The following is a 24,096-nucleotide window of genomic DNA, read 5'->3' as shown; positions in this document are numbered from 1 at the left end:
TCCAACAGATTCAAGTTGAGTGAAAGAAGATTGGGTATTGTCAGTACAAATGTAGAAGCAGCATCTGTGTTTGCAGATTATGATGTTGCCACAGGAGCAGCATGGAGAGAAGCAGTAGAAGGAAATACCAGGCAGTAAAGTTTTAAGGAAGGGTCACTGGATTTCTGATTTCTCTCCACAGATGCTTTTCCAGTATCCACAGTTCTTTGTTTCTTATTATTTTGGAAAGTCCATCTAACTTGTCCCAAATAGTTACAATTCCTGATCCAACTAATTACCCATGAGATGTTGGGAAGCTTCCTGCAGTCTCAAGTTGTAAGTGCTTGTTTCCTTTCATCTACTATCAGTGGGCGGCATGGTGGCACAGTGGACGGCATGGTGGCACAGTGGTTAGTACTGCTGCCTCACAGCGCCAGAGACCCGGGTTCAATTCCCACCTCAGGCGACTGACTGTGTGGAATTTGCACATTTTCCCCGTGTCTGCATGGGTTTCCTCCGGTTTCCTTCCACGGTCACAAAGATGTGCAGATTAGGTGAATTGGCCGTGCGAAATTGCCCGTAGTGTTAGGTAAGGGGTAAATGTAGGGGTATGGGTGGGTTAGGTGTAGACATGTTAGGCCGAAGGGTGGAAGCACTGTACTATCACTGGTTTCCTTCCCATACATCCTGACTGATTAGAACAGAACTAATAGTGATTGCAGCAACTAATGAATCCCATGCATCCTATCGTGACCAGTATCAGCCTTATTAAATGTTTGTCCAAATATGGGAACGTCATTTATTATATGCAAATTAAGAGATTGAGTTGAATACTGTGATTCCTGCAATTTGTATTTTAGCAATGCTGGGCTGACGAGGCCCAGGCATCCAATGAAATGTGGGTCATAGAGGGGATTTAAAAGTTATAGGGCTAAACTTTTATAAAACTGGTCATAGTGAAAGTGGGCTACACAGGCTCCAACACCTGAAACATAGAATATAGAACAGAGAATGTTACAGTGCAGTACAGGTCCTTCAGCCCTCGATGTTGGCCTCGCAAGAGATCAGAAGCCATCTCTAGCCAATCTCCATTACTCTCTGAGATAGAGTCTCCAGCAGATTCTGAGGAGTTGTGCAACACAAAATCCACAAGAAATCAGTCAAAGTTGAATCCTGAAGATTGAAGTTAGACCTGGGGATTCTCCAGAAGCAGAACATTGTGGATCAAATTACTCTAAGAAAAGTTTTAGTTTTGTAAAATACGAACAAGAAATTCAAAAACTATTGACCAACACAGAATTTCAAAGACATCAAAAAAATTTTTACCTAAGCACTTGCGATGTTCTACGACATTGATCTAAGTAAAAAGAAATTAGAATTAGTACTGTTCTCCCTTCCAATGAGTTCAAATGAAAATAATGTTTTCACGGAGAAGATTTCTTTACATTAATTCTCTATGTAAGGCTAACATACCATTTGCTTTCCACACCTAAATGTTAACCTTCTGTAATTTGCGTACAAGTTTACCCAGATTCCTATAAACTCAAATCTTTCTGAGACTCTCAACATTTAAAAAAATTCTGCTTCAGTATTTTCTTTGAGAAATGGATAATATCACAGCTCTCGACGTCACATTCCACCTGACCCTTCCTTATCTACCATTATATCATTGTCCGGTACCCTCATCAGCACAGAGACTTTCACCTCAATGGGAACATGGTTGCAATTAGATTTGACCAAGGTCCCAGACTTTCAGAAACCAAACACACACTGTTAAAAGGAAAGTGGGAAGAGCTACAAGAAACCTGCCGGAGACAGGAAGGACAGCATCTGGCAGAGATGCCAGAGGCCTTACACATTCTCACATGGACAATGGAGTGATCCACTCAAGCCACAAAATCGGCCATGTTTCCAGCATGTGAATGGGTGCCTTCTTCCATGGAGAGGTTGGCACCCACCATGGGGTTCCTGATCTAGCAGAACGCTCAGCAGAAATTGTGTTTGTCCTTGGCATCTGCTGTTGGAGCCACACTCTGAATCACCTCAGGAGCTTCTGATTTTTCTTTTCATCCTCATTTGATGGTGTATGTAGCTCCTCCATCTCTTTGCCAGAAGTTTCTTGCTGCTTTGCCCCTGAGATCGTGTAGTGCAGAAGACATCACAATGAATGGTGAGAATTTCTGAGCATGTTCTGCAGTTGTGATGAGGTCAGCAGTCAACAATCCACACAACAGAACACAACATTCCGCAATCCAATCATTTACTTACTGTTGCCCTTCTAGACACATGAGCGATACTGTTCCTCTCCTCTGCTGGACTTTGTGAGTGTCACAAACCAGGTTTTCTGAGGGTACCTTGGAGCCAACCCCATAATTGCATAGAGGGCACAATGTCTTGTGGCACTGAGAGTGACTGGGAATATACAAGTCCTGTGAGCTTCCTAGGAAGCAAATACAACCTTGGATTTGTTTTCAGTGGTCACAGGCCATCTGCACATTGTGGAGCCAAGTGTCCTTTCCCTTGGGAAAATCCAGTCAAATTCAACTGGCTTTCTGGTTCTGTGGCTGTGGGGAATCTCACAAAGTCATCAATCCTTTTGATAAGTCACTCGTGAACTCCTTTATGCATGATGAAGTATTCTGAAGAAGAGCCATATTTGGACTCAAAACATTAACCTTGTTTCTCTCCATAGTAGCTGCCAGACCTGCTGAACATCTCTGTTCTATTGTGTTAGATTTGCCACGATTGAACTTCACTGTGTCATCCAGCTCCTTCCCCCCTGACCTTTACAACCTTTCTGAGGACTGCCATGACCCCCCTTCCTTCCAAGGACTGTCATGCTCTGACCTGCCTGAACAGGGACACCACACACAGCTCAACACAACAGCTCTACCTCCACTCCCTTGGTCCAACAAAACTACCCATTCTATAAAAATAATACATCCACTATCTCTATAGCTACCTCTTTTGAAACCTAAAGGTACAGACTGTTAGGACCAAGGAATTTGTTGACTTTAAGTTTGATCCTTCTCTTTATCAACATTAGTTTTTTGAGTTCCTCAGTTTGAACGACACCCTTTATCCTTCAAACCTCTGGATATTTTTGTCTTCTTATTATGGAGTCACAAGTAAGGTATTTGTTTCTGCTATTTCTTTATCCTCTACTATAATTTCTCCAGTCTCTGCCTCCAAGGGAGCCATGATTACTTTGCACCAATCTATTTCTTCTGGCATATCTGTAGAAGTTTTTAAAGTCTGCTTTTGTATCTTGAACTATTTTACTCTTGTATACTATTTTTTCTCTCTTGACCATTATCTTGCTCATTCTTTTTTGAGTCTTGAAATCCTCCCAAGCCTCAGGATTAGTCCTCCTTTTGTAAATGTCATAAATGTTCTTCTTTCACCTAAGGCTTATCAAATTGTTAGCCACTTCTCTCATGGGATTTTATTTATTTAATTAATGCTTTAAAATAATGGATTATGAATTATTTAATCGCTTTCCATTGCTTGTCAACTGTCATTCATCTTGATCTACTTTCCCAATCTGCTTTAGCTAAATTGCCCCTCATAACCATAACATTTGTCTTCTTTGGATTTAGGGCCTTAGCTTCAGACTTAACTAAATCAGTGTAGAATACCAATGACCTTCTTCATGATTTTGGACTCAGGAACAAATACAATAAAGGCGGTAGAACTGACTGACAGTTACTCAGCCCTTCTACATTTTCAGAATTTATTTGTTACTGAATTATGCACCTATGAAATGTCATCAAGATAGGGAAGGTATCTGAAGAAAGATTGGCAAGTTCTCCACTTTGGAACTCTTCGGAATGCATATGTCAGACACAAATGATGATGCTCGTGACTTAGAATCTAACCAGAAGTATTCAATTCCTTGAGAAGGAACTCTATAATCCTTCAGAATATGTTGGGCACACAAATTAAGCGATATTTTTAATTTATAGTTTTTACTGAGCCGTTTGCGATACGTTCCAGCAGCATGTTTTATGTTTTATTCCAGGCAAATTGTCCTTAAGGTCCCAATGTTCAAATCATCGCATTCAAGTTAGCTCAGTAAAAGTGCCCAATTGTTGATCTGATATTGAGCAATAGCCCTTCTAAAATCAGCACCTCGTGACTTATATGATCTCAGAACAACGTTCTTGCAAATAGAAATGATTATTTAAAATGTAAATATAGAGAGGAACAATATGATTTTGCAAGTCTGCTATATTAAGTTGAGAAAGTCATATTTTCACATTGCATTTGTTATCGGTATGATAGTTAATACTGTGCTTCATTAGCTCTAAAATCGATGGGATGACCTGAAGTTGTAAAAGTATAACATATGTAAAGGATTTATTTTTTACTTTCCTTCTATAAGCGCGTATTCTCAGACCCAAGAATGAGACAGCGGCTTTACAGTAAAATCTCTGACCTTATTACAGCCTCGATTCAAATATGGACATAAGAGCCCATCTCCAGAGGGGAGGTGAGAGTGACTGCCCTTGTTATCATGAACACATTTGACAAACTGTAACATCAAGGAACGCTGGCAGAAGTGGAGTCAATAGGCATCAAGAGAAAACTCTCCACTGGATTGAGTCACACCTGGCACAGAGGAAGATGGGGGTCAGTGACCTCAGCTTCAGGACGTCTTTGCAGAGCTTCTCAGGCTCCTCCATCGTCAACTACTTCACCAATGACTTTCCTTCCACCTGAAGGTCTTCCACCTGGGGATGTTCGCTGATGATTGCACGGAGTAGAGTCGTGACTCGTCAGATACTGAAGCAGTCCATGCCCAAATGCAGCGAGACCTGTACAATATCCTGGCTTGCACTGACAGTTTCCAATAACATTGACACCATACAAGTTCCAGACAATGACCATCTCCAACAAGATAGAATCTAACCATCAGCTCTTAACATTCAAAGACATTGCTATCATTGAATCACACTGAAGATTACCGTTGATCGGAATCTGAATTGGACGAGCCATATAAGTGCTGTGTCTACAAGACCAGCTCTGAGGCAGGGAATCCTGCAGTGATGAACTCATCTCCTGACTCACCAAAGCCTCCTCAAACATCACCCTCCAATCCCATAATCATTAGGATCTAGAAAGACAAAGGCAGCAGACACATGGGAACATTATGGAAACATATTGTTATTCCTTCAGTGTCACTGGATCAAAATCCTGGAACTCCCTTTTTACCAGGACTGGGGGTGTATCTATACCAAATGGACTGCAGCAATTCAAGAATTCAGTTCAGCAACACCTTCGCAAGGCCAACCAAAGATGGGTAATAAATGCTCACCCAGTTCGCAACACCCACACTCCACTAATTAGTATAATAAACATGCTCTTCTGTTAAAAAAATGTTATATTTAATTTCAGTTGCTAATAAACAAAAACACAACTTGAAGTTGATTAACTGTGCACAACAGAACTAATAATTCAAGTGTCCAGATAAAGTTAGCTTTCAAAGGCAACACAGAAATGTATTACAAACAAAAATTTAAAATTCTCTTCCTCACTACATAAATTGTTTTTGGCATTGTCATTCTGCAAGGTACACGGTTTATTTTTCAACTAAGTACCTGAAATGGGTGGTGCGTTATCATTGCAGAGAAATGTTTTCCATACAAGCTCAGGAGTCCTCAATTCCTTTGGAGTCAATAGTATTGACGGGTAACATTTGGTCATCTTTTGACGGCTAATCCTGTAATAATTTTTTAAGAAACCTTAACGTTGGACAGTGAAACTTCAAAGTGCATGCATCTACATTTTAAAATCAGCAGACAAAGTACTCATGAATGATCACAAATATTATTATCAAGTTTGGGGGGTGGGGGTGGAAGCAAAATTAAATCTGGGACAGAGGGATTTCAACCTCCTGAAGCACCTTAAACCACAGAGATTGTTGTGGGTGAGGGAAAGACCGGAACAGTTCAATGCTACTTTTTTCATAGGGTTTGCTGAGATGATTCTTTGCTGGAAATGTGTTGCTGGAAAAGCGCAGCAGGTCTGGCAACATCCAAGGAGCAGGATAATCGACGTTTCGGGCATGAGCCCTTCTTCAGGAATGAGGAAAGTGTGCCAAGCAGGCTAAGATAAAAGGTAGGGAGGAGGGACTTGGGGGAGGGGCGTTGGAAATGCAATAGGTGGAAGGAGGTTAAGGTGAGGGTGAGAGGCCGGAGTGGGGTGGGGACGGAGAGGTCGGGAAGAAGATTGCAGGTTAGGAAGGTGGTGCTGAGTTCGAGGGTTGGGACTGAGACAAGGTGGGGGGAGGGGAAATGAGGAAACTGGAGAAATCTGAGTTCATCCCTTGTGGTTGGAGGGTTCCTAGGCGGAAGATGAGGTGCTCTTCCTCCAGCCGTTGTGTTGCTATGGTCTGACGATGGAGGAGTCCAAGGACCTGCATGTCCTTGGTGGAGTGGGAGGGGGAGTTAAAGTGTTGAGCCACGGGGTGGTTGGGTTGGTTGGTCCTGGTGTCCCAGAAGTGAGATGATTCTTTGCCAAACAGGATGTTAATTTTCAATTTTCTATCTCTGAATACTTTCAGTTGTTAACAGGATGCACAGAGTGATTGGTTTACATCACTAATTGTTCTCTGATTAATTAATGAAAAGTCACAGCTACTGCTGAAGGAAAAATAAACTGGTTTTCTTTAGAATCAAAAAGTGTTTCTTCTTTAACTGCAAGGAACAGAGACAGTCCCAAACCTGTAGTGATCTGATGGTTTTTCCACCATCTTGTACACAGCCCCTAAAAGTCTCTTCCTCACTACATAATTTGATTTTGACATTATCATAGACAGTTTATTTTTTAACTAAGTACCCGAACTGGGTGGTGCATTATCATTGCAGAGAAATGTTTCAACTCCTGTTCAACTCCCTGCAAGTCAGTCACAGAGTTGTTGGCAGATGCAAGGCCTTCACCCTCAAGTGGAAGGAGCCTTGCTACAAGAAGACAAACAAACTGTCTTTGCATCCAAAGCCCTGACCACAGTGGAGACCAAATTTGCCATCATAGAAGAGAGTATTTGGCAGTCAGGTGTGGATGTAAGAAGTTCCATACGTATCTCCATGAGGAACGTCTTATGGTGGAGTGTGATTTACATCCATAAGAACAGATCTACAAATAGAATTTGTAGAAAGCGCCAGCAACACTGTATGAGATATTCAACTTTCACTCCGAATGTCAAGCCAGGAGGGGAAATAGCGCTGGGAGCTACGCTGTCCCGCTTGTCGCTAAATGGAAAGACATGAAAGACGATCTAGGTATTGGACAGATGTCACAAAAGTAATATCTTCATACAGTGTAGACTAGACAAACAAAAAGACCCAGCAGAAAAAGAAGAAGCGAAACTAGAAATATCACCCAGACTACCGCAGACTGTAAAAGCCACTTTATTCACACAATCTAAAAAGGAATCTTATTATTGCAGATTACTACCCAAAGTTCTCTTTTATCCAAAGATTAAAGGTTTGACTTGTCATACCAGCTGTTGAGCTTTAGTTTGCTGAACGAGGATCACCAGAGAGATTAGCTAGTAATCATGGTGTCCAACTTGGAAATGGAAAATTCAAGAAATTTACTGAATAATATCAGTTTCTCATCATCATCATCACCTCAGCGTAGCACTGCTCTCAGGAATATGGTTTTATGGAAAGACATATTTATGAGTCAATGGAATGGAAAAAAAATGAATGGAGAAAAAACACAGAGGACTACTCTGCCAAGCTAGATCAATCCTTCAAGTGACCAGGAGCAAGTGAGGCAGCAATTCACTGAAGCACAGGTTAGAGGAGGTCAGCATTTTACCAAACGTGCCAAATCCCTATCTGCGTGAGCTGTTGAATGGACAAAATATGTATGTACAGGCTTCAATTAGGAAACCTTGGAACCCAGCAGACCTTATTGCTGAAACCAAAGCCCCAAGGTCATGTACAATTGAGACAGAAACCAATAAGCAAATGAAAAGAAACAGGATCCATTTTGAACAAACACCTGAGCTGGAAAAACCAAACAGAAAAGAACCAATCAACAAGACCAGAAACATCATTATCCAGGGAGTCATGAGTAACAGCAAGCATAATGCTCATTTACACCAGGAACAACATATCTTTTGTGCAGCTTAACACTACAAGGAACACCAAATCAACAACATGGAAGTACAACATCTTATCACACAGTCAATACTATGATTTTTTTTTAAAAAGAAAACAATATTTCAAATTGAGTTTTTTTATGAAAAAAGGAAATGGTAGGAGCAGCATGGCATTTTAAGGCAAGATTTTATATATTTTTATATTAGTGTGTAAAGAACTAGTAACTATTTGGTGAGTAACTAATGTGTAAATGTTCCCATGGACCATATTCATGGATGTACTGCTCACCTGTAATAGGCTACCAGTCAAAAGCAGTCTTCATAACAAGCAGTGTGTCAAGCCATGTTAATCCCATCGAGATTTTCCCAGTCAAAAGTGTGATTATTTCTAACACGTGAACTAGAAGACAATATAGACTTATACTTGCATGACATCATATCAATCTTTGACCAGTGCAACAAGTCGGTTGTACAAAGGTAGCAAAGGTTCAAGGGAACATTGACTGTTACATCATGTCACACAAGTGATTACTGTACTTGTGACAAAGCAATGGAAACCTGAAATGGTTTCCTCTGCTAAAATAAACATTTGATACAATCTTCACACTTGTGTATTTGTATTTCATTGTACAATTTCCAATACCAAAGCTGTCTACAAAGTCTATAATGTATGACCTACTAATCTTTGTGGCAACTGCCAGTACATGATTTATTATGTTTAACAGTGTCTACCTTAGCAACTGTGAGAGTCCTAAAGGAAACGGATTCTCGCCTTCTTCTGGTCCTTTCAGCAGAAACTCCACATATGTGATCGGCATTGGCATCTGAGTGAAAGAGGTGTCCACAGTTTATGCATCAATTATAAATAAAGAGATTTTCTGTTCTTAAAGAATCACTAGAGCATATCCACACTAAAAAGACCTGCACACTAAAGGAGCACAATTCAGCACAGAGTTCAAATGTTTTGAATCCAAAATATCTTAACAAAGAGTTAAGGCACATTGACTATTAAGTAAAGCTGAAAATAAATACACCTTGCAATGTAATAATTTTCCATCGATTTTATAGTTAACAGTTAATCAGTGGGGGAGAATTTAATTTGTACATCACCAGTTCCTTGTTTTTATTCACTTGTGACATGGGTGCCACTGGCTGGGTCAGCATTTATTACCCATCCTTAGTTGCCTTTCAGAAGATGACAGTGAGCTGTCTTCATGAACTGCTGCAGTCTGTACAGAAACAGCACAGCTCAAACTAATTTGTCCTCCAAGGAGATATAAAAAGTCTTGCCCAGAACATGTTCTATTATATAAAAGTGTAACATTGGATCACATTTTAAAATGTAGATCATGCTTTTACATCAAATTCATGAAACCTCTCCAATGAACAAGTCACAAGTATGTATAACTGCTACCAGTCAATTCGTATTAAAGTGGTATGAAAACTACCAAACATGACTCAAGCATCCAGCAAAAAATAAAGCTGGATGAAAGAAGTAAGGTAAACAGAATCAAAATAAATCGTTCATATTATTTTTACCATTAGGCATTTTTAACTTGACAATCTCCATGAGCTAAGGCTTTCTGTCATGTGATTTAATGTCAGGATTTGAAAGGTAACATGCAATATAATAGGGCAGCATGGTGGTTCAGTGGTTAGCACTGCTGCCTTGCAGCACCAGGGACCTGGGTTCAATTCCAGTCTCAGGTGACTGTCTGTGTGGAGTTTGCACGTTCTCCTCATGTCTGTGTGGGTTTGCTCTGGTTTCCTTAAGCAAGCCAGGTGAATTGCCCATAGTGATAGGTAAATGGGTCTGGTTGGGTTACTCTTCAGAGGGTTGGTGTGAACTTGTTGGGCTGAAGGACCTGTTTCTACATTGTAGGGAATCAAATCTAATACTATTTTGCGAGTCTGAAATTTCATGGGAGTTTCCACTGCTCATCCAGCAAAAAGCCTGCAGAAGATCTCCTGAAACCTTCAGAGAAAGGGCAGAACAATTGCACGCTGCCCCTCCACAGTTTTTTTAGGGCCATTGTAGTTTGCCTTAAAAACAGGTCAGTTCAGTCCAGATGAAACTCTGGACTGGCATGCTGCACTGCATGAAGTTACTGCTGAAAATAGGTTCCTTGAACATTATTAGTTGACAAAAAACTGAAGCACTTATATGCCAGATCACAAGATTGGACAGAATATAAAAATATCAAAGAACTGCTCAAAGATTAAAAAGAAGGGAAAAAATTAGAGTAAAGGAGAAAGTTAGCTAAAATTATAGAAGCAGATAGGAAATGTTCCTTCACGCATTTCAAAAAAGAGTTCATAAAGTAAGGATTGGCTTTCAAAGTTTGTGAGAAGATTTGTAGCTCGGGTGCTCGTTGTTGTGGTTCTGTTCGCCGAGCTGGGAATTTGTGTTGCAGACGTTTCGTCCCCTGTCTAGGTGACATCCTCAGTGCTTGAGAGCCTCCTGTGAAGTGCTTCTGTGATCTTTCCTCCGGCATTTATAGTGATTTGACTCTGCCGCTTCCGGTTGTCAATTCCAGCTGTCCGCTGCAGTGGTCGGTATATTGGGTCCAGGTCAATGTGCTTATTGATTGAATCTGTGGATGAGTGACATGCCTCTAGGAATTCCCTGGCTGTTCTCTGTTTGGCTTGTTCTATAATAGTAGTATTGTCCCAGTCGAAGTCATGTTGCTTGTCATCTGCGTGTGTGGCTACTCAGGATAGCTGGTCGTGTCGTTTCGTGGCTAGTTGGTGTTCATGGATGTGGATCATTAGCTATCTTCCTGTTTGTCCCATGTAGTGTTTTGTGCAGTCCTTGCATGGGATTTTGTACACTACATTGGTTTAGCTCATGCTGGGTATCGGGTCCTTCGTTCTACTGAGTTGTTGTCTGAGAGTGGCTGTTGGTTTGTGTGCTGTTATGAGTCCTAGTGGTCTCAGTAGTCTGGCTGTCAGTTCAGAAATGCTCTTGATGTATGGTAGTGTGGCTAGTCCTTTGGGTTGCGGCATGTCCTCATTCCGTTGTCTTTCCCTTAGGCACCTGTTAATGAAATTGCGCGGGTATCCGTTTTTAGCGAATACATTGTATAGGTGTTCTTCTTCCTCTTTTTGCAGTTCTGGTGTACTGCAGAGTGTTGTGGCCACTCTCAGATAACAATTCACCAGAACGAAGGACCTGATACCCAGCATGAGCAAAACCAGTGTAGTATACAAAATCCCATGCAAGGACTGCACAAAACACTACATAGGACAAACAGGAAGACAGCTAACAATCCGCATCCATGAATACCAACTAGCCACGAAACAACACGACCAGCTATCCTTAGTAGCCACACACGCAGATGACAAGCAACATGAATTCGACTGGGACAATACTACTATTATAGGACAAGCCAAACAAAGAACAGCCAGGGAATTCCTAGAGGCATGGCACTCATCCACAGATTCAATCAATAAGCACATCGACCTGGACCCAATATACCGACCACTGCAACGGACAGCTGGAACTGACAACCGGAAGCAGCAGATTCAAACCACTACAAATGGTGAAGAAAGATCACAGAAGCGCTTCACAGGAGGCTCCCAAACACTGAGGATGTCACCTAGACAGGGGACGAAACATCTGCAACACAAATTCCCAGCTCAGCGAACAGAACCACAACAGGATTGGCTTTGTACAGAATGAGTCTTGGGAATTAGCAATGGAAAATAAAGAGATGGCAGATGTGTTGAGCAGATATTTTACTGGTCTTCACTGGAGACAATGTAGTAACCTTCCAGAAATAGGTGTAAACCAAGAATTGAAATGGAGAGAGGAGTTCAAGAAAATGACCACTAACAGGGAAGTAGTATTGAATAAATCTTTAGAATTGTGAGTTAATAACTTCACGTCTTGATGGATTTCATCGTAGGGTTTAAAAAAATAATAGCTAGTGAGATATTGATGCACTGGTTTTAATTTATCAAAACTCATTAGATTCAGGGTAGGTCCTTTTAGACACAAAAATGGCTAATGGAGGAAGGAACAAAGCAAGAAACTACAGCTTATCATTGGTTAGAGGGAAAATGTTAAAAGTTATCATTAAAAATAATATAACATTGCACTTATATGAATTCAAGGTACAGCCTACTTGGTCATGTCAAAGGGAAATTATGTTTACCTAATTTATTGGAATTATTTGAAGAAGTAACTTGTGCTGTAGATAAAAGGGAATTAGTGAATATATTATAGTCAGACTTCCAGATGGCACTTTGATAAGATTCCTTGTCAAAGGTTACTGCTGCAAATAAAAGTTCAGGTATAGGATAATATATTGGTGTGGCTAGAAGATTGGCTGGATAGCAGGAAGTAGAGAATATGAATAAATGAGTCATTTTCAGACTAGCAGGATGTCAGGAGTGGTGTGTCATGGAGTCAGTGCTGGGGCCTCAACTCTTTACAATTTATATAAATGACTTGGATAAAAGGAGCAAGGAATGGCAGCTAAATTTGCTGATAACACAAAGGAAGATAGGAAAGTGAGTTGTGAAGCCTACAAGGAGTGGCAAGGAGCCTATAAAGGGATATTGATAGATTAAGTAGATGGGCAAAGATCTGGTAAATAGAGTATAAAGTTGGGAAGTGTGACAATATCCATTTTTGCAGAATAAATTGAAACAAAATATATTATCAAAGTGACAAGAGATTGCAGATTTCTGAGGTACAAAGAGCTCTGAATGTTCTGTATACATTATTTGTCACCATATTTAACAGAAGGATGTTAATTCCTCGGAAGCAGTTCAAAAATGGTTTACTACACTAATACTTTAAATGAGTGGATTACATTATTAGGAAAGGTTAAGTATACTAGGCTGCTATCAACCTGACTGCCCAGTTGACCCACTTTCTCTGCCTGCCCCTGCCCCACCAACCCTATCTCCGCATACCTTGACATTGTCCTGTCCCCCTTGGTCTAGGATCTCCCCACATACATTCAGAACACTACCCACGCCCTCCACCTCCTCCAACTTTCAGTTCCCCAGCCCCCAATGCCTCATCTTCACCACGGACATCCAGTCCCTGTACATGTCTGTCCGCCATACTGAAGGCCTCCAAGACCTCCATTTCTTCCTGTCCCACTGAACCAATCAGTATCTTTCCTCTGACATACTCATTCAATTGGCTGAACTGGTTCTCACTCTCAACAATTTCTCCTTTGAATCATCCTACATCCTCCAGACCAAAGGGGTTGCCAGGGGCACCCGCATGGGCCCCAGCTATGCCTGCCTTATTGTAGGGTACGTGGAACAGTCCATCTTCCACAGCTACACCAGCACCATTCCCCACCTTTTCCTCCATTACATCGCTGCCTGTATCGGTACCACCTCGTGCTCCCACGAGGAGGTTGAACAGTTCATCAACTTCATGAACACCTTCCAACCTCACCTCAAGTTCACCTGGACCATCTCGGACACCTCCCTCCCCTTCCTGGACCTCTCCATCTCCAGCGACTAACTGAGCACGGACATCTACTACAAACCCACTGACTCCCACAACTACCCGGACTACACCTCCTCCCAACCCTCTCCTGACAGCATGCAAGGCTGTCTCTAACAATGGGCAGGAACTTGTATCACAATGGCCACCTCAAGTAGAACAGATCCTCAGCCAGAGGATTCACAGTAGGATTACAATCAACTAGGTAAAAACAAGGACTGCAGATGCTGGAAACCAGAGTCTAGATTAGGGTGGTGCTGGAAAAGCACAGCAGGTCAGGCAGCATCCAAGGAGCAAGAAAATCGCTGCCTGACCTGCTGTGCTTTTCCAGCACCACTCTAATCTAGACTCTGGTTTCCAGCATCTGCAGTCCTTGTTTTTACCCAGATCCTCAGCCAGTCAGGTACTGACTTACCAGGTGCATTAATGACTGGAGTTTTGCGTTGGAGCTTAGAGATCAGCAAGTGGATGAAATGTATTACAGCAGGTAAATAAATAAACCAAACAAAAAGGAAGATGTTAAGCTTGAACTTCAGGACCATGTGCAGAGGTCTGACAATAAACCTCAACTTGACCGATGACGTGTAAAATGACCATGATCAAACACAGAATTTGTTCAGCCGAACATCGATGTAGCATCCCAACAAGAGGTCAGGCTCACATTAGTGAGACTACGTCTGGAGTTCTGTAAAAGGTACTTGTCACTGTACTTAACAGAAGGATGTTAACACATCTGAAACAGTTGAAACACTAATACCTGGAATGGATCACTGACAGAAAAATGATACATGACAAAGGGAACAGCTCAGACAAAGGGCATGAGCAAAGTGTTGCAAGGCACATGCAACTCTCAATAACTGAACCCCTCACAAATGGATCAGAACATGTTCCCTCCAACAGCCTCTTGAATCATATAGTGCCTGTTAACATCATGACTATATCTGCTTCAATGTTGTGCTCGCTTATAGAAGGACAATGACCCAATTCTATGGTGAGCTTGATACTCATGTCAGCACAAATCTCTAAGTGAGAACATAGAATCATCAAGATCTATGGCACAGGGAAAAGTCGTCCACTTCAGTCGATAAAAAATCCCACATAGCCATTTTCTAGCAGCTTCTGTTTTTGAAAAATTCATGGTCTACTCTGTGTACACAGTGTTGAGAATGTAATATTAATTGTTGATCTTGCTCTTTCTAAATGCCCAGAGAGCAGTTAAGAGTCAACCACAATGTAGAGGGTCTAGCTATGCCTGCCTCTTTGTCGGTTGTGTTGAACAGTATGTATACCAGTGCTGTTCCCCAACTCTTCTGCCATTACATTTGTTCTTGCATCCTGCACCCATGTTGAATTGGAACAGTTCATCAAATTTGCTTAAACTTCCACCCTGCCCTCAAATTCACTTGGTCTATCTCAGACACCTCCCCCCCTTTCTTGACCTCTCTGTTTCCATCTCCAACGACGGTTTATGGACAACCATTTACTATAAACCCACAGACTTCCATAATCATCTGGACTAAACCTCCTCTCACCCTGTATCCTGCAAAACCATCATCCTGTTTTCCCAATTTCTCCACCTCCATCGCATCTGCTCTGATGAGACATTCAACTCCCAAGCATCCTAGATGTCCACCTGTTTTAAACAATGTCCTTTTTCTCTCTCTGTCATCCAGATAGCCCTCCACCGCACCTCCTCCATTCCCCGCTCCACTGCTCTAAACTCTCCTCCAAACATATATAATAAAGGCAGGGTCCCCCTTGTCCTCACTTTCCACCCCATCTGCCTCCACATCCAACATATCATCCTCAAACGCTTCCACCAACTCCAATTAGACACCACCACTTAGACCATCTTTCACCCTTCCACTCCACCACCCTGCTCTTCCCTCCGCAAGGACTGTTCCTTTCAACAATTTCTTAGGTCATGCCACTCTCCCCACTAACCCCCTCAAATCCCCAGGCACCTTCCCCTGCAACCATAAAAGATGCAAAACCTGCCGGCACACCAACCTCCATCCAGGGCCCCAAACACTCCTTCTGAGTAAGACAGAGATTCACCTGCATCTCCTCCAACCTAGTTGAATGAATCCAGTGGTCTTCTCTACATCAGTGAAGCTCAGCGCAGGCTAGGTGTTTGTTTCACTGCTTATCTTCACTGGGTCTGAAATGGCCACCCTTACCTCTCAGTCCCCACCCATTTCAATTCCCCCTCCCACTCCCCCTATGACATGTCCATCCTCAGCCTCCACCATTCCTGCAGTGAATAAGTCTGCAATTGGAGGAACACTTCATCTTCTGCTGAGGCAGCTTAACATTGAGTTCTCCAATTTTAAATAACTGTCCCACCCACTCCCTTTCCAGCCCCACCTACTCACTTCCATTCCACCTACCGACCCTTCCTTCCAGCTACCAACCAGACTCATCCCTCCCACTGACCAAGCAGGTTATACCCACTACCTGTGCCCACCTATCACTACCTCACCATTCTGCTACTCGCCCCATCCCACCTCCTGCAAACCCCCCCCCCCCCCCCCCCAGCTGTATTCTCCCCTACCCCATCTCCAGTCCTGAAGAAAGGTTATACATTGAAACTTTGACATCTCCATCTTCTGATGCTGCCTGGCTTGCTGTGTTCTTCCAGCCTCCTGCTTGTCTATCCTGGAGTCACATGTATGCCAGATCAGGTAAGGATAGCAGTTTCCTTTCCTGAAGGACATCAGTGAACCAGATGGGTCCTTCTGACAATTGGCAATAGATTCGTGGTCAGCATTAGACTCTGAATTCCAGATTTTTCATTGAATTCAAATTCGATCACCTGGAATTTGAATCCAGGTTACCCAGGACATTACTTGGGTCTCTGGATTAACAGTCCAGCAATAATACCACTCTCCTTCAACTTGACCATATTGTGTTGACCACCACAATATGAAGCATCTTACGAGACATAATGCTTCCATTATTTATGTATCATATCAGTGACCAAAATTAAATCTTAGATTCAATATCTTTGTTTCTACATGCATCATGGAATCATAGAATTTTGCAATGCAGCAGGAGGATATCCTGCCTGGATTGGCTCCCAAAAGACCCACCCAGGTAGTCCCATTCACTGTAGCCCTCTAAAGTCATCTCTTATGCTGTAATGAGGAGTAAAACGAAAGGACTTACAAGACGTTTGAGATCCTTGCATTTCATATTGACAACTCCACATAAAAGGCTGTAAATTGTTTCCAGTTTATCATTGATGTATTGTCTTCTTCGTGCATGTAAGTTCCTTCATAAAAAGATATAAAATAATGAAGTATTTAAATCAGATCCACCACCTCAGATCTGGAGAATTAGTTGAGCCCGAGCAACACACTAAAATAGGCAAATATGGAATCTGTCACGGGGTTGGGGGTCAGTGAAGGTGCCTGAACCCACAAAGAAAAATGACCATTTTATTTTAATTTTACTAATTTTACACAACTGGGATAAGAAAAATATGAAGATACCTCCAAGTTGGGCATCTACAAATGCTGGACACATAGCAAAAGAAATATTTGTGCTTTATCTCCCCAGAAAGCGAGGTTGTAATCTATGTAACCCATCAAATTTTGATAGGATTAGCTCTGGATAGAGTGCTCAAGTCCTGGTCCAAGGAATTTGAAATTTCATTGATTCAAAAATGATTTGTATTGTAACTTTAATGCATCACTAAGATTAATACATGCTGGGTAACACAGAGCTTAAACATTGATGAAGAATGGATTTGCATCGTGTATTCATCAGAACAAATGCAAAAATGCCAAATTTCAAAATGGTCCCAACAATTTATACTGAGGGAGAAAAAGTGTGCTGACTGGGTGGTGAATTGACCCTGATTGCCTGAGACAGCCATGGAGAAAGCAATGGGAAACTATAAGCTCTCCAAAAAGAAATTAGGTTGAGACATAATCCTTTTAGTTTCAATGAAAGGGGATCCTTAAATATGAATGTGTGTTGTTTCTAGCAAACATAAGTGAGCCACACTCTGAGCTCTATCTGATTGTCATAACTGAGTTGTTTGAGTTGCTATTAGGCCATAAGACCAGGAGTGGCCATTCAGCCCCTCAAGCCTGCTCTGCCATTCAATAAGACACATGACTGATCCAACAATCTTCATTGCTACTTTCCTCATAGCCCTTGATTCCCTGACTGATCAAGAATCTATGTATCTGAGCCTTAAATATGACACAAGGAATTCCCCACAGCTCTCTATAGCAAGGAGTTTCAAAGATCCTCAACACTCAGAATAAATTCCGCCTCATCTCCAACTTAAATTTGTTCCCTTTAATTCTGAGACTAGGTCCTTTGGTTTTGGACATACTCATGAGGGGCAGTCAGTTTTATTCAGTAAGTGGTGCCCAACTGCAGAATCATATCTAACTGGAGATTTTTTCTAAAGCAGAAACCGGTTGGATACAGTATGTACTCTGCCTATTACAAGCAACTAAAAGAACATGTCATTTGATTCAATCAACTAATAATTCAGATATATAATCTATGTATCTAGCATCAAAAAGCTTTAGCAATGCATCTCGCTTTTTAGCAATATTAATAATCTTAATTATATCTTTCCCTCACAAACTTAACCTATCTCACCTGTTTAGCAAACATGAGCTAGTAAGGTTCTCTCATTGAAATTCCTTTATTTTGGTTGGCATCTTCCAGATTTCTCCACTGGAGAAAGCACATTTGTTGACTGACAAACCTGTATATAATTCTACTGTATCTGTAAGGAATTTAATTGCCCACCTGTAAAGGTAAACTCTATCTTAAGATTTTCAATATTTTGGGACTTACAGTTATTTAACTGATCAGATTTTAGGGCAGAATAAATTCTCATCAAGGTGTAATTGTGGGTGCATTCCTGTAAACAGAAATGCTTAGAAATTTGACTATTCACAACAATAGGCAAAACGGGGACAAATTCTCACACCTATATGGAGAGGTCAGAGATGCACATGACATTGACCCTCATTAACATGGGAGCCAGCAATCTGCAGACCCCAATGGGCTTTCAAGGACAACTCACTGGCATAACAGAATGGGCGTCAGGTCACTGAAATGCCAGTGATGACCCTCAGATGAACTGCTGCCTCAGGGCAAACCACAATTGCAAAAAGAACTTCAAAAAGATGCTAGGTGCTGCACTTACATATGTAAAGAGCTTAATGCCTGTTTCCAGATTAGGTCCTGCTTGGCAACTGAAAATTTACCTGCTCTTTCTAGCCGCCTCGAGATTGAAAATCTAGCTTGCATCTGCTGTGATGCTTTTTAATGTTTTCTGACTGATGGGGCTAAAAAGAACCATGAAAAAACACAAGATTCCCACCCATTTTGGAATAAGGATAAATCTTCAAAGTATAACAAAAATACTGGGGCAAAGTCTGACATTTGGATTGAACACTGAAGCACAGTGGCCACCTCAAGGGTCACAATGACAGGGTGTTGGCAACTAGGAGAAAGTGAGGACTGCAGATGCTGGAGCTCAGAGTCGGGAGTGTGGTGCTGGAAAAGCACAGCAGGTCAGGCAGCATCCGGGGAGCAGGAGAATCGATGTTTCGGACGTATGGCCTTTATCAGGAATGAGGCTTGTGGGTCGGGGCTGAGAGATAAATGTGAGGGGGGGGGTTTGGGGTTGGGTGATAGTTGGATGAAGGTGAGGGAGAAAGTGATAGGCCAGAGAGGGGAGTGATGGATGGGTCCAGAGGGCAGTGCCAAGTTGGAGGCTTGGGACCGGGCCAATGTGGAGGGAGGGAAAATGAAGAAGCTGTTGAAATCCACATTTACCCCGTGTGGTTGCAGGCTCCCAAGGCGGAATGTGAGGCGTTCCTCCTCCAGGTATCGGGTGGTAACGGTTGGGCGGTGAAGGAGGCTCAGGACCTACATGCCCTTGACGGAGTGGGAGGGGGAGTTGAAGTGTTCAGCCACAGGGCGGTGGGTGCAGGTATCCCAGAGATGTTCTCTGAAATGTTCCACAAAAAGGCGTCCTGTCTCCCTGATGTAGAGGAGACAATACCAGGTGCAATAGCAATGCAGTTGGCAACACAGGAAATGATAGCCTAGATTTTTTACAAAGTCCTTGAGAGACCAGCATCCTTCCCCTATAGTCCATGGAACTTATAGGTCTCCTCCTCAAAGGCTCTCTAGGAGAAAGTGAGGGTTGCTTAATGAAGGGCTCAAGCCTGAAATGTCGATTCTCCTGCTCCTCAGATACTAGGTAAAAACAATGACTGCAGATGCTGGAAACCAGATTCTGAATCAGTGGTGCTGGAAGAGCACAGCAGTTCAGGCAGCATCCGAGGAGCGACCAGCCGTGCATTTCCAGCATTACACTCCCAAACCTCACAGGATCCCTCTCCAATTCCTACCTAACATGAAAAATGTTGTCTTATGATTTTTGAAACAAAAAAGGACCTGTCGCCTCAGTTAGGTAGATGTTTTTAGCAGGTTTGATACTCCAGATCTAGCTACATTATTAATGTTTGTTTAGCTCAATTTGTGATCTTGTTTGCATCAAGCAAAGACTATTCCAAATTTCTTCACTGTTTTCCTCATGGAATTGCCCAAGTTTTAATTTATTTATGTTAACTTTAGTTTATATTCATTTTCATACAATTATGGTTAGGTTAAATAACACTTCTGCACACGGGTGGGTGGGAATGGCAGGGTTTTGAGAGGTTGGATTCGAGGGATAAAGGGGAGTGTGCCCATGTTCTTGGCAGGTAACCCCTGTGGGCACTGGGGCAAATAGCCTGTGCAGTGAAACCTACAAGGCAGCCCCTTCCATGGCCCCCTCTCCAGCCAAATTCAAAATTTCTTGGATGTCTACTTAAAGATTTCAATAGGCCTAGAGGAGGATGAACTGCCTGCTGCATTATGGTGGTCTGGTCACTCACTTTTATTCCACATGCCACCCTCATCTTCAACTACACTGTGTTCGGGGGGGGGGGGGGGGGGAGTAACAAACTCACCCAGGATTTCCAATGAAGTTGACTTTATTTGGACAAAGTGGTGTCACAAAGTGTCATTACAACACATTAGTAATGTTAACCAGCAATGCACAATTTGTTAATCTCAGTTGCAATGCAGTGAATGGGGTAGTTCTCCCTAAATTGGATGTTCCCTCCAAAAGTGGTAATGATTTGTTCATTACCATTCACAATTCCTCAGACACTGAAGCAGTCTGTGTTCAGAAACAACAAGACCCAGAAAATTTAGGTTTGGGCTAATAAGTGGCAAGTAACTTTCAAGCAACATATGTGCCAGGAAATGACCATCTGCAACAAGAAATAATCTAACAATCTCCCAGTAGCACTCAGTAGGATGACCATTGCTGAATCCCCCACTATCAACACTTTGACAGCTGCCATGAACCAGAAGCTGAACTAAACTGGTCATTGAAGTTCTGTGGCTACAACAGCAGATCAGATACTGGGACATACACAGCAAGTAACTCAACTCCTCAGTCTCCAAAGCGTGTCCACCATCTACAATGCGCAAGCTCAGGAGTGTGACAGAATACTCTTCACTTGCCTGGCTGACTGCATCTCCATCACTACAAGATTGACACCACAACCACTATCTGCAACATTCACTCCCCCATCAATATGCAGTATCATCTACAAGAACATACTGCAATAATTCATCAAGGCTCCTCATACTATACCTTCCAAACTAATGATCTCTACCATCTAAAAGGATAAAATACAGATGTACAGAAACATTACAACCTGCAAGTTCCCCTGCAAAGCACTCACTATCCAGACTTGGAATTATTTCACCATTCCTTCAGTGTGGCTGGGTCAAAATTCTGGAAGTCCTTTCCTAGCAAAACTGTGGATGTATCTACACCACATGGACTGCAGCAGTTCAAGCAGATAGTTCAGCAGCACTTTAAGAACCATTAGAAAAGGACAATGAATGCTGACCCAGCCTTCAACATCCACATCTTGTGCATTAATAAAATAAAGTTATCTTCATGCATCTTTCAAACATTTATTAACTAATGGTGTAGGGAAGGGTGAGCAATCCTATTGGTGTCTGGTCAAGGAAAGCTTCAAAAATGAGGGAAAATAAATATTTAAAAAGACAAAATATGCATGGAACATCTTGACCCAAGTCATGCTGTTGGAACTTTCATACTCAAACAACAGTCCTATTAATATAATTAGATAAATGTTTCATACATCAATGTCTCCTCATGATCTAAATCTTTAGGAATTGGCTGTGTTAAGAGGCCACATTCTTTATATCTTTTGGCAGCTTTGTTTCTCAACGTCGAAAGTGGAACTGGCTCATCTGCTGTTCTTCGCGAATGTTGGCGCACTATAAGAGAAATAGCAAATTACTTTGACTCAGTTATAGCATTCTTGCCTTTATTAGAAGCTTGCCTTTTCAACCCCTATTCCAAAGATTTGAATAGCTGATCTGGTTGCTACTTGAATGCAATAGTGGTGAAGGGTTAAAATAATGAAGCTGTCTCTTTTGGATGATGCATGAAATAAAAAAGGTTCTATCTGCCATCTTTTGGTGAATCCATTTCAACATTATTGGCTGGCCCTGACTCCTTAATGTTATTTGCCTCCGTCCCAATGCTCAGCTGAACCTTTTCTGCAATCACATTCAGATATCTAACCCCACTCTGACTCACCTCCATCAGGTGCTCTGTATTCAACTCCTTCCCCATTCACCCACCACCCAACAATGTTGGACAGCCAACACCAAAGAACTGCCCCTGGCCTCAAGGACAGCTACAGGAAATGGGTTTTGGGAGAGGAATGTCAGACAATTAATGATTTGGCTCACCAGAATACAGAACAATAATAGGAGGGAAAGGCAGGGCCCAAGTTAGGTAGAGTCAATGTTTGTAATTGAGCTCAGAGGACTGGGGCTTCTTTTCAGCCCATATGATGATGTAATGATTGTAACAAAGTCAGCCAGGTAGACCTCATAGAATGTGTGTTCCCTGATTGGGCCTGTTAACTTGGTCCAATTGGGGAGCCCTTGCTGACAGATATAACCAGGAGTGTCAGAGGTTCTGTTCACTCTGAGAGCTAACTCTGAGGAAGACAGACCAATGTCAAGTCCTATGTGTGTTTAAATAAAAGGTGACTTGTGATTGGATACCAGCCTCTGTGGAGTTATTTCAGTCGTGACAAGAGTAAAGAAAAACACACTTCTGAAGACATTTGTTTGTAACAGTCGTCTTTGAGTTGGGGTAAGAATTTCTGGCATCATGCTGTTATTTAGGAAGCTTGGCTCATTCAATCCTGCTGAAGACTGGGCCCAGGATGTGGAAAGAATGCGTTATCTCTTCCGGGAAAATGACATTGGGGCAGATGAGAAGCAACAAGTAATTCTGCTGACAGCATGTGGATCCACAGGTTTTTTTCAGTTATGAGCAGCCTAACTTTCCCTGAAACATCAGATGGTAAAACCTTTCAAGACTGGATGGATTTAGTTGAGGAATATTACAACCCCAAACCTCCTCTAACTCCGAGATGCTATTGGTTTTACTCAGCAGTTCAAGAAGCAGCGAAAAGTCCCTGACAGGATTTTTGATAACATTAAGAATGACTGGCAGAGGCATGTGACTTTGATTTAACCCTTAATGAGATGCTGAGAGATCATTTGGTATGTGGGATTAATGCAAAAGCGCCTACTAGCTGAAGCCCACCTGGACATCAAACAGGCACTACAACTGGCTTTGTCATTGGGAAATGTGGAAAGTGGAAAATATCCATGACAAAGTGTACCATTGGAAGTGGACACCCTTGCCATTCTGTCTGAATTTGAAGAGCATCACATGAGTGAAGGCAATTGCACAGCCTCACTCAAGACATATCCTGAAAAGTGGGACTCTAGGTCAGCCCACAGCAAAACCCCAAAGAAAGCCAAGCCTCAGCCAAATGGTCACTTTCTTCAGAATTCAGGCCGGCAAGCCATTCTAATGGCTGCTGGTTTGCAGACTCAAGATAGCAAAAAGCTTGCCTAAATTGAGCAAGAGAACTCAGGCCAGTATCTAGGAGAGTGCACACCCTGAAAAGTCCACCTACATTTGCCTTGGAACAATTAAGTTGCTTAGCAACATCCAAATTAGAACCAATCAAAAATAAGCATCTGGTTAAGTGGTCACCGTTGACACCAGCAGGGTCATTTCAGTGATCACAGAACCAATCTTTAACAAAATTCACTCTGGACTCCAATCTAAGACCTCGAAGAGACTGAGATCCTATGTTGGTCAACCTTTATGGATAAAGGGTTCAACTAAGGTTCCAGTGTCTTATGAGAAGCAACTGCTACAGTTACCACTGGTTGTAGTAAAAGGCTCGGGCCCAAGCCTGATGGGGTGAAATTTGGTGAGAAAGATTGAACTGGATTGGCTCAACATTTCTTCTATTAGAAAATGGCTGCCAGAGTGAAGCCCTAATTAAATACCCAGAGGTTTTTCAGGAGGATCTAGGGACCATCAAAGGAGCTAAGACCACCATGCATGTTGACCAGG

This window comes from Hemiscyllium ocellatum, chromosome 34 (assembly GCF_020745735.1).
Source record: "Hemiscyllium ocellatum isolate sHemOce1 chromosome 34, sHemOce1.pat.X.cur, whole genome shotgun sequence".
In the NCBI taxonomy this organism is placed as follows: Eukaryota; Metazoa; Chordata; class Chondrichthyes; order Orectolobiformes; family Hemiscylliidae; genus Hemiscyllium; species Hemiscyllium ocellatum.
This window is presented reverse-complemented; position numbering follows the sequence as displayed.